This window comes from Dromiciops gliroides, chromosome 6 (assembly GCF_019393635.1).
Source record: "Dromiciops gliroides isolate mDroGli1 chromosome 6, mDroGli1.pri, whole genome shotgun sequence".
NCBI lineage: Eukaryota > Metazoa > Chordata > Mammalia > Microbiotheria > Microbiotheriidae > Dromiciops > Dromiciops gliroides.
Genome location: NC_057866.1, coordinates 195,925,311 through 195,934,986, shown reverse-complemented (window position 1 = coordinate 195,934,986; position 9,676 = coordinate 195,925,311). Strand labels below are relative to the sequence as shown.

General features: G+C 36.8%; 1 pseudogene; it reads right to left on the bottom strand.

Annotated features, from left to right (window-relative positions):
* Nucleotides 1-208: 208 nt before the first annotated feature.
* Nucleotides 209-6,086, bottom strand: LOC122732190 (annotated as a pseudogene).
* Between the last annotated feature and the right edge of the window lie 3,590 nt (nt 6,087-9,676).

The window sequence follows — 9,676 nt, the reverse complement described above, 5'->3', positions numbered from 1 at the left end:
CACAAAACCCTACACCTTCCTGCTTAAGAGATTTTTAAAGGCATATAGTGTTTGATAAATTTAATAACATAAATGACCGGGGAAAGAATTCCTCATTTGATGAGCTTTTATGAGAAGCCTAGAAAGCAATTTGGTAGATTCCAAATGGATATGACTTTTATTTAAAAGGTCATATCATTAACAAAACCTTGGAGAACAGATGTTGTACTTATCGCAACTATGTTTAAAGAAAGATTCTTAATCAAAAAAGGAAATCACAAATAACAAATAGATTAATTTTGATTACCAAAAATTAGACATTCTTTTGCATAATACACATCAATGCATATAGAAGAAAAAGAGAAAATAAGCAGGAAAAAATCTTTTAATCAACTATAATTGACAAAAATTTGATATTCAAGATACATAAAGAATTAACAAAAAAAAATCACCATAAGCTATTCCTTGATAGTCATGAACAAATATTTCTTAAAATAATAATTATACTCTATGAATAACCAAATGAAAATATGCTACAAATCACTAATAATAAAGGAAACACAAATTAAAACAATTCAGATTTCTTCCTAAAATATGCAAAGATGAGCAAGAAAAAAAGAGTCAGTATTGGAGGGGCTATACTTTTGATAGAGTTGTGAAATTTATTCTGGAAAACAGTTTGGGGTTTGCAATTATGCAAAAGTCACTGAACTACTCATGCTCACTGACTCTCTGAGGAGCATTTATCCCAAAGAGGTTAAAATCAGAAAGAAAACATCCAGTAAATACTAAAATAGTCATAATAAGACATTTTGTGGTAACAAAAGGCTTGAATAAAAGTGCTCATTGACTGGAGAATGGCTAAACAGATTCTGAAGTATGAAGCTAATGGAATATGGTTATAATATTAGGAACAATGAATAAGAGGAATTCAGAGAATTCTGGGGAGATTTTTATAAAATAGTGCTGAATAAAGTAAGGAGAACCAAGAAACCAATATGCATGACTATAATATTCTTAAAACAATAAATAAAACATAATGACATGAAATTATGACTGATCTTCATTGCAGAAAACAAATTTAAAAAACCCTTTCCTCCTTTCACTGAAGAAGTGGGGGGATTCTGTGGATATTTTGCATATACTATCAGATTGGTTTGATATTTTGGTTGCTTTAGGTATTTTTTTCTTTGTTACAAGGAAAAAACTCTCTGTTAGAGGTAGAGAAGAAGAGATCCAGAAATAAACAGAATCAATATACTTTTTTTTTTGGTGAGGCAATTGGGGTTATGTGACTTGCCCAGGGTCACACAGCTAGTGTCAAGTGTCTGATGCCAGATTTGAACTCAGGTCCTCCCAAATCCAGGGCTGGTGCTCTATCCACTGTGCCACCTAGCTGCCCCAGAATCAATATACTTTTAAGAATCAACTAAAGAGGGGCAGCTAGATGGCGCAGTGGATAGAGCACCGGCCCTGGAGTCAGGAGTACCTGAGTTCAAATCCGGTCTCAGACACTTAACACTTACTAGCTGTGTGACTCTGGGCAAGTCACTTAACCCCAGTTGCCTCACTAAAAAAAAAAAAAAAAGAATCAACTAAAGAGAAAGCAAAAAAAGGGAAAGAAACCAAAGTCTAAAATATTTTATACAAATTTATAAAAACAAATTGATAAAATTTACTTATATTAACTAATTTATAATTTTATTAAAATTTATTAAACATAATCTATAAAATTTCTAAAAACTCATACTGATATATTCATAAAAATAATTTTGGTTCCAGAGAACTGATAATAAAGCATCCTTCTCACCAGAGAATTGGGACTTACAGTAATAAAATGTTACATATGTTACCAAGTTTGTTCACTATATCATGCTTTTGTATAACTGTTTTTTTGTTATAAGAGAAGTTTCAGTTTTGCCTGATGGTAGGGATATGCAAAAATTACTATATAATTTAGGTATCATTCAAACTTTTTTCCTATTAAATAAGCTCCTGTTGGTACCCAGGAATGGGAATGTACCTGATGTTTTCAGGGCATGCTTGGGATTTGAACAGAGCTATAAAATAAAGACCTCAAATGACATTCATTAAAGTTGTAGAAAGAGACTCTACTTAAATTAGGATCTTCAAAAGCTCAGAATCTCAAAATCCAACTAATTTAGCTAGAGAGTTGTTATAACAAGCTCAGCTCATTGATAGATTGATTTTTGCTAGTCAATTGGTAGAAAACATTCGGTGTTCCTGTGTGGGAATAAGCCTACTGGCTACGCTTCTTAGTCTTTACTGTTTTAAGGCAGCCTTCAAAGATTCCTAGGGACTTAGCAGACCATTAAAGAATCCAATCTGATAATAACATTTAAAATTATCCAAATGATACTTTCACTCATTAAGGGTTCAAAGAAGACTTCAAATAAAGTGGTAATGAAACTTCAACAGGATTATTATCATTACAAAATGTGTCTTACAGCTTCCATGAAAAATTTGGGATTTTTAAATTAACAGATAACTTATTATATCCCAGGATAATGAATTGGAAACCCATAAATCCCAAATGAGGACTAATTTTCTGACACTGAAACAGCTTTTTTTTTTTTCTAGATCCCTTTTGCTTTACCACACAGAAAGGAAGGAAAGAAAGCAAAACATTAAGTGCCTATTATGTGCCAGACACTGAGCTGGGTATTTTTACAAATTTAACTCATGTAATACCTCTAGCCTGGGAGGTGGGAACTATTATTATATCACTTTTTTTTTTTTTGTGAGGCAATTGGGGGTTAAGTGACTTGCCCAGGGTTACACAGCTAGTAAGTGTTAAGTGTCTAAGGCTAGATTTGAACTCAGGTCCTCCTGCCTCCAGGGTCAGTGCTCTATTCACTGTGCCACCTAGCTTCCTCCTATATCACTTTTTCAGTTAAAGAAACTGATAGAGAAAGACATTAAGCAACTTGCTCAGAGTCATACAAAATGTGTTGGAGGCTGAATTTGAACTCAGATCTTCCTGACTCCAGGTTCAGTGGTATCACAGTTACATAGGTATCTACATACAGTCTAGGGAAATGAACAGTAGACTATGAGTATACTAGGGTACTACTCATCATATTAACTAAGGTTCATTTCAGCCTCCCTATACTCCTTTGAGGTAGGTACTTCATTATTATTATTATACTGATTTTATAGAAAAGGAAACAGATACAGAGAGGTTAAATGACTTAACCAGGGTCACATAAATAGCAAATGCCTAAAGAGCTGAACTTTCTGAACAAGGACAGTCGGTCAACAAGCATTCATTAAGTGCCTAGTATGCCAGGCACTGTACTAAACACTTAGAATACAAAATGAGGAAAAAGGCAGTCCCTGCACTCAGGGAGTTTACAGTCTAATAAATAAGACAGCAAGTAAACATGTACAAACAAGTTACCTACAGGATAAATAGGAAATAATTAAGATAGGAAAGGCATTAGAATTAAAAGAGGCTAGGAAAGCCTTCCTATAGATGAGATTTTAGCTGTGATTTAGAGGAAATTAGTGAATCAGTAAACAAGCAGAGATAGGAAAAGAGAGCATTGCAGGCAAAGGGGACAGCCTGAGAACATGATAAGAGCTAACTGGAATGAATAGTATGTGGCAGGAAGTAAGGAAAAAGAAGACTGCAAAGGTTGAAGGGGATTAGGTTATGAAGGGCTTTGAATGCCAAGTGGAGGATTTTGAATTTGTTCTTGGAGGCAATAGGGAACAACTGTAGTTTATTAAAGTGTTTGTACCTGTGCCTCAGGAAAATCACTTTGGCGGCTGAATGGAAAATGGGTTGCCTTGGCAAAGATTTCAAGCAGGCATATCCAGAAGTGGGCAAAGAAGAGAAGGAGAAGAGGAGAGAAAAAAGAAAAGAAGAGTTCCCAGGACAGAGTTCAATGAGAAAACTACCATTAGAGCATGTGATCTGGATGAAGAACCAGCAAAGGAGACTTAGGTCAGATAGGTAGGAGGGTAACCAGGAGACACTGGTGTCCCAGAAACATAGAAAGTATCAAGGAGGAGAAAGTGTTCAAGTGTCAAAAGCTTCAGAGAGGACAATGATTTTAAAAAGGCCATTGATTTTGTCAACTAAGAGATCATTTGGTAACTTTAGAGAGAGCAGTTTTGGTGGAATGATAAGGATAGAAGCTGGATCTTAAGTGGTTAGGAAGAGAGAGAAGAGAAAGTGGAGGCACCTATTGTCGATGGCCTTTTCAAAGAGTTTAGCCACAGAGGACAAAAGACATAGGATAAAAGTGGAGAGATCATTGTTATTGTTGTTCAGTTGTGCCCAACTCCTCATGACCCCCTAGACTATATAGCACATCAGTTCCTTTTGTTCTCCACTATCTCCCAAGTCTGTCTAAGCTCACATTTGTTGCTTCCATGACACTATCTGTTCATCTCATCTTCAGCTAAACCTTTTTTCTTTTACCTTAAATCTTTGCCAACATCAGGTCTTTCCCAATGAATTCTGTCTTCTCGTTATGTGGCCAATGTATTTAAGCTTCAGTTTCTATTTTTCTCCCTCTGTGAGTAAACAATGGACTAGTTGCTAAGATATTAGGCTTTTTTTTTTAATAAGCTTCAAGACAGTTTTTTCACTCTCCTTTTTCAGCCTCATCAAGAGGCTTCTTTTTCATTTTCTTCTATCAGAGGGTATCATTTGCTTATCTAAGATTGTTGCCATTTCTCTCGGCAACCTTAATTCTAGTTTTTAACTCATCTATCCCAGCATTTCACATGATATATTCTGTATATTAAATAAATAAGATGGTAATATACAGTCTTGGTGTACTTTTCCAATCTTAAAACAATCAATTATTCCATCTTCTTTTTCTTTGGGATGCTTTTTATGGCTGCCTTCTGTACAATATTACAAACCGCTGTCCATAATTCTTCAGACAGGGGGTGCAGTGGATTAAGTATCAGCCCTGGATTCAGGAAGACCTGAGTTCAAATCTGGCCTTAGACACTTGACATTTACTAGTTGTATAACTCTGGGCAAGTCACTTAACCCCTACTGCCCTGCAAAAAAGCCAAAAAAAAAAACAAAAACAAAAACATAATTCTTCAGACACTCTATATACCAGATCTAATCTTTTAAATCTATTCATCATTTCCATTTCATATTGATAAGGGATGTTATGTCGGTCATACTTATATGGTCTAATGGTTTTCCCTACTGTCTTCAATTTGAGTCTGAATATTGTTATCAGAAGCTCATGATCTGAGCCACAGTCAGCTACAGGTCTTGTTTTAACTGATTGCAACCAAAGGTGGAGAAGCTCTATACAAAGTATATAACCAATCTGATTTCAGTGTTGACCATCTGGTGATGTCCATGTATAGAGTTGGTTTTTTGGCTGTTGAAAAAGAGTGTTTGCTTTGATCAGTGAGTTATCTTGACAAAGCTCTATCTATTAGTCTCTTCCCTGCCAAATTTACCTGTTATTCCAATTATCTTTTTATTTCTGACTTTAGCATTTCAATCCCCAATGATGTATGTGACAGCTTTTTTTTTTTTTTTGGTGTTATTTCTAAAAGATGTGGGTTTTATTAGAACTGATCATCTCTGGCCTCCTCAGCATCAGTGGTTGGAATACAGATTTGTATTACTGTGTTGTTGAATGGTTTGTCTTGGATTCGAATAGATGTAATTCTGTCATTTTTAAGATTATACCCCAGCACTGCTTTTCTCACCCTTTTATGGACTACAAGGGCTACTCCATTTCTTCTAAGGGATTCTTGCCCACAGAAATATGTGTAGTGATCACCTATATTAAACTCACTCATTCCCGTCAATTTATGTTCACGGACACCCAAGATGTCAATTTTTAATCTTTCTATTTCCAGTTTGAACACATTGGCCTTACCTTGGTTTGTAGATATCACAGTCCAGGTTCCTATGAAATATTCATCTTTATAGCATCCTATCGTCCTTTCATTGCCAGACACATCAGCAGCTGAGCTTCCTTTTAGCTTTGACCCAGACACTTCATTAGTACTGGAGCTACTTGTAATCATCTTCTGTTCTTCCTCAGTAAGTGTTGGACACCATCTGACCTGAAAGGCTCATCTTCCAGGGTCATATCTTTTATCATTTTAATATTGTCCATGGAGTTTTCTTGGTAAAGGATAGTTTGTCATTTACTTCTCCAGTGGATCACCTTTTATCAGAACTCTCCACTGTGACTTGTCTGTCTCAGGTACCTTTGCACAACATAGCTCATAGTTTCATTGATCGTGAGGCAAGGAGCCAAAAGGAGATGGAGGGATCACATCAGTAATTTTTCTTTATGGGGGTGAATGGGCATGTGCATAGGTCATAGGGAATGTGCCTGTAGACAGGGAGAGATTGAAAATCAGTGATATAGTGGTGATGATAGGGAAATCTTTAGAAAGGGCCAGGATAGAATGGGATTGGTTACACAAGTAGAGTGGTCAGCCTTGATAAGGAGTAAGGCCATCTCATTATAGGGGGTGGGGAGAAGGAGATAGAGTCAGAAGGCCTAGCAGTGATATGGGATGAGAAAGAGTGAAGGACCTCCATTTTTTTCTGTACAGTATGAGGGAAGATTCTCAGCTGAGAGTGTTGGGGGAAAGGCAACCATGAAAGTTTTAAGGAGGGATGAAAAGGTTTAAAAGAGCCACTGTGGAGATTGAGCTAGTGAGTTGATGAGGAGAGTATACTAGGATTGCCTAGCACAATGAAGGGCTAGTTATGCTTGTATAACATAAATTAGACCTAGTCAGAATGGGTGCATGATTTTCTCTACCCTCATTTAGCAGCAGCTGAAGAGTGTATGAGTGAAGGCAAATGGTGAGAATAATCCAAAGCTGAGGAGTAGCAGAACATAATTAACAAAAGTATAAGGGATCTAAGGATTCAAGAAAGGAGGATACTCTAGAGTTGAATTAGTTCTTTTAGTAGTCAAGTGGTCAAGATAGTGATCAAATGGTCAACTGGAAAAGAGGAGAGAATGGCTAGTTCAGGGGAGACAGAATAAGGGATAGAATTAAGGGGTCAATGGGAAGACATGGTGTAGACAAATGGCAGGGAAGGCCAAATGAAAGGTGAAAAACCAATAGATTATGGTAAGTGCATTTTGGAATTCTTGTACATGGGGGTGGTACATTTGTAAGTTATGGCAAAGATCAAGAATACAGCCATCTTTGTGTGTGGCTGAGGTGGGTTGGAAAAGTAACTAATGAGAAGTGAGTAGGTTGAAGAATTGAGTGTCAGGGTATTTAAGGCCTGGACTTGGGGAGAAGAGAAAAATTATGAACCATGGGCCAAATGTTTGGAGGAAGGAAGGAGATTAACCTGGAGGTCTATAGACATCAAATATCAGAATTTTGATTGGGTGGCAAATGGGAATAGCATGATCCTCAAAGGAGGAGAGGCTACTGAGTGATGGAGGTAGAAAGAGATTATGTGGAAGTGGCATTGGGAGGCAAGTAATATTCTATTTCTTCTCCTTCTACAAGTAAGTGATGGCATACTTAATACTATAAAAGGTGGCCAAAGAGGCTGTACCATCAAGTGAGAGAGATTTCACTAATGGCCAGCAGATGGAAAGCATGATATCCTGGCATCTGATGTCTACAGATATTCAGGTTACTCTCCTTCCTTCCTTCCTCAATAAGTTTGTCATGTGGCACACAACTATTCTCTTCTCCCCAACTCCAGCCCTGAAATATGCTAACCACTCAATTCTTCAACCTACTCACTTCTCAGTACTTATTCTTCCACCCCACCTCAGCCACACACAATAATGGTCATATTATTGATCTTTGCCATAACTTTAAAAATATCACCCCCATGCTCAAGAATTCCAAAATCCACTTATCAGATCATAATCTATCCTGACAAATTATAATCCTGACAAAGACATGGTGGATTCAAGGTACAGATTAAACCATACATTTTCAGATGTGACCAATGTATTTGTTTTGTATGACTGAAAATATTTCCTTCAAGGATTTTGGTTTTCTTTCTTTCTTTCAATTTTGGGGAAGGAAAGGTAGAAGGGAAATGGTATTAGGGATAGGGTTGCCAAAAAGAAAGGAAAATATGATAATTAAAACACATTTTGAATGCATACAAGAGAAGGCAGACCAGAAAAAGAAAACAGACTATCAGGACAGCTTTGAAAGTTACATATTGAATTTATTATATACTTCAAAAGAAAAACAAGCTACACATAAAATTGTTTGTTTTTTTTTTCAGTCATTTCAGTTGTGTCTAACTCTTTGTGACACCATTTGGAGTTTTCTTGGTACTAGAGTGGTTTGCTATTTCCTTCTCCAGCTTATTTTACAGACGTGGAAATTGAGACAAATAGGGTTAAATGACTTGTTAAGGGTCACAAAACTAGAGGCTGAGGCCGGATTTGAAATCAGGTCCTCCTGAGTCCAGGGCCAGTGCTTTATCCACTGCACCACCTAGCTGCCCTCTTTGCGTTAGTATTGATTGAATGGAAAGACTCAAAAGTTTCTGTTAATGATCCAGTGTCAATATATCATCATCACCACCACCACCACCACCACAACACATATAATGCACTATAATTTTTTAAAGTACATTGTATGTGGTATCTCATTTGATCTTCACCATAGCCTTGGGAGGTAGATGTGATTATTATCTTCATTTTATAATTGAAGAAACTGGGACAGACAGAGGCTAAGTGACTTACCCAGTTCACACAACTAGTAAGTATCTGAGGCACATTTTTAACTCAGGTTTTCCTGAATTCAAGTATACCACTCTATCCTCTGTGGGAAATAGTCAACCATTAACAGGAAGTCTCAGGTAGACTACTCAAAGGATTTGTATTTGGCCTTTTGCTCTTTAACATTTCTATCATTGGCTTGGATAAAAGCAGAAATGGCATGCTTAACAAATTGTCAGCTGACTCAGAGTTGAAAAGTATAGCTAAAACAATGGTTTGGTTTTGTTTGTTTTTTGGGCAAGGCAATGAGGGTTAAGTGACTTGCCTAGGGTCACACAGCTAGTAAGTGGTAAATGTCTGAGGCCGGATTTGAACTCAGGTCCTGCTGAATCCAGGGCCAGTGCTTTATCCACCACACCATCTAGCTGCCCCCATTGCTTTAGTATTGATTGAATGGCCAGACTGAAAAGTTTCTGTTAATGATCCAGTGTCAATATATCATCATCACCACCACCACCACCACTGCAATGCATATGTAGCACTACAATTTTTGTAAAGTACATTGTGTGATTTAAGATCCAAGAAGACCTTGACAAGCTGGAACAGTGAGTAGAATCTAAAGGGATAAAACTCCAGCAATACCACTACTAGATTTATATCCCAAAGACATCCCTAAAAGAGGAATAAACTTATTTGTACAAAAATCTTTATAGCAGCTCTTTTTGTGGTGGCTAAGAATTGGAAATCAAAGGAATGCCCATCACTTGGGGGATGGCTAAACAAGCTATGGTATATGATGGTGATGGAATGTTATTGTGCTATAAGAAATGACAAGCAGAATGATTTCAGACAATCCTGGAAAGACTTGTATGAACTGATGTATAGTGAAGTGAGCAGAACCAAAAGAACATTGTGCACAGACACAGTACCATTGTTTGATGAAGAACTATGAACAACTTAACTATTCTCAGCAATACAATGATTCAAGGCAATCCCAAAGAACTATT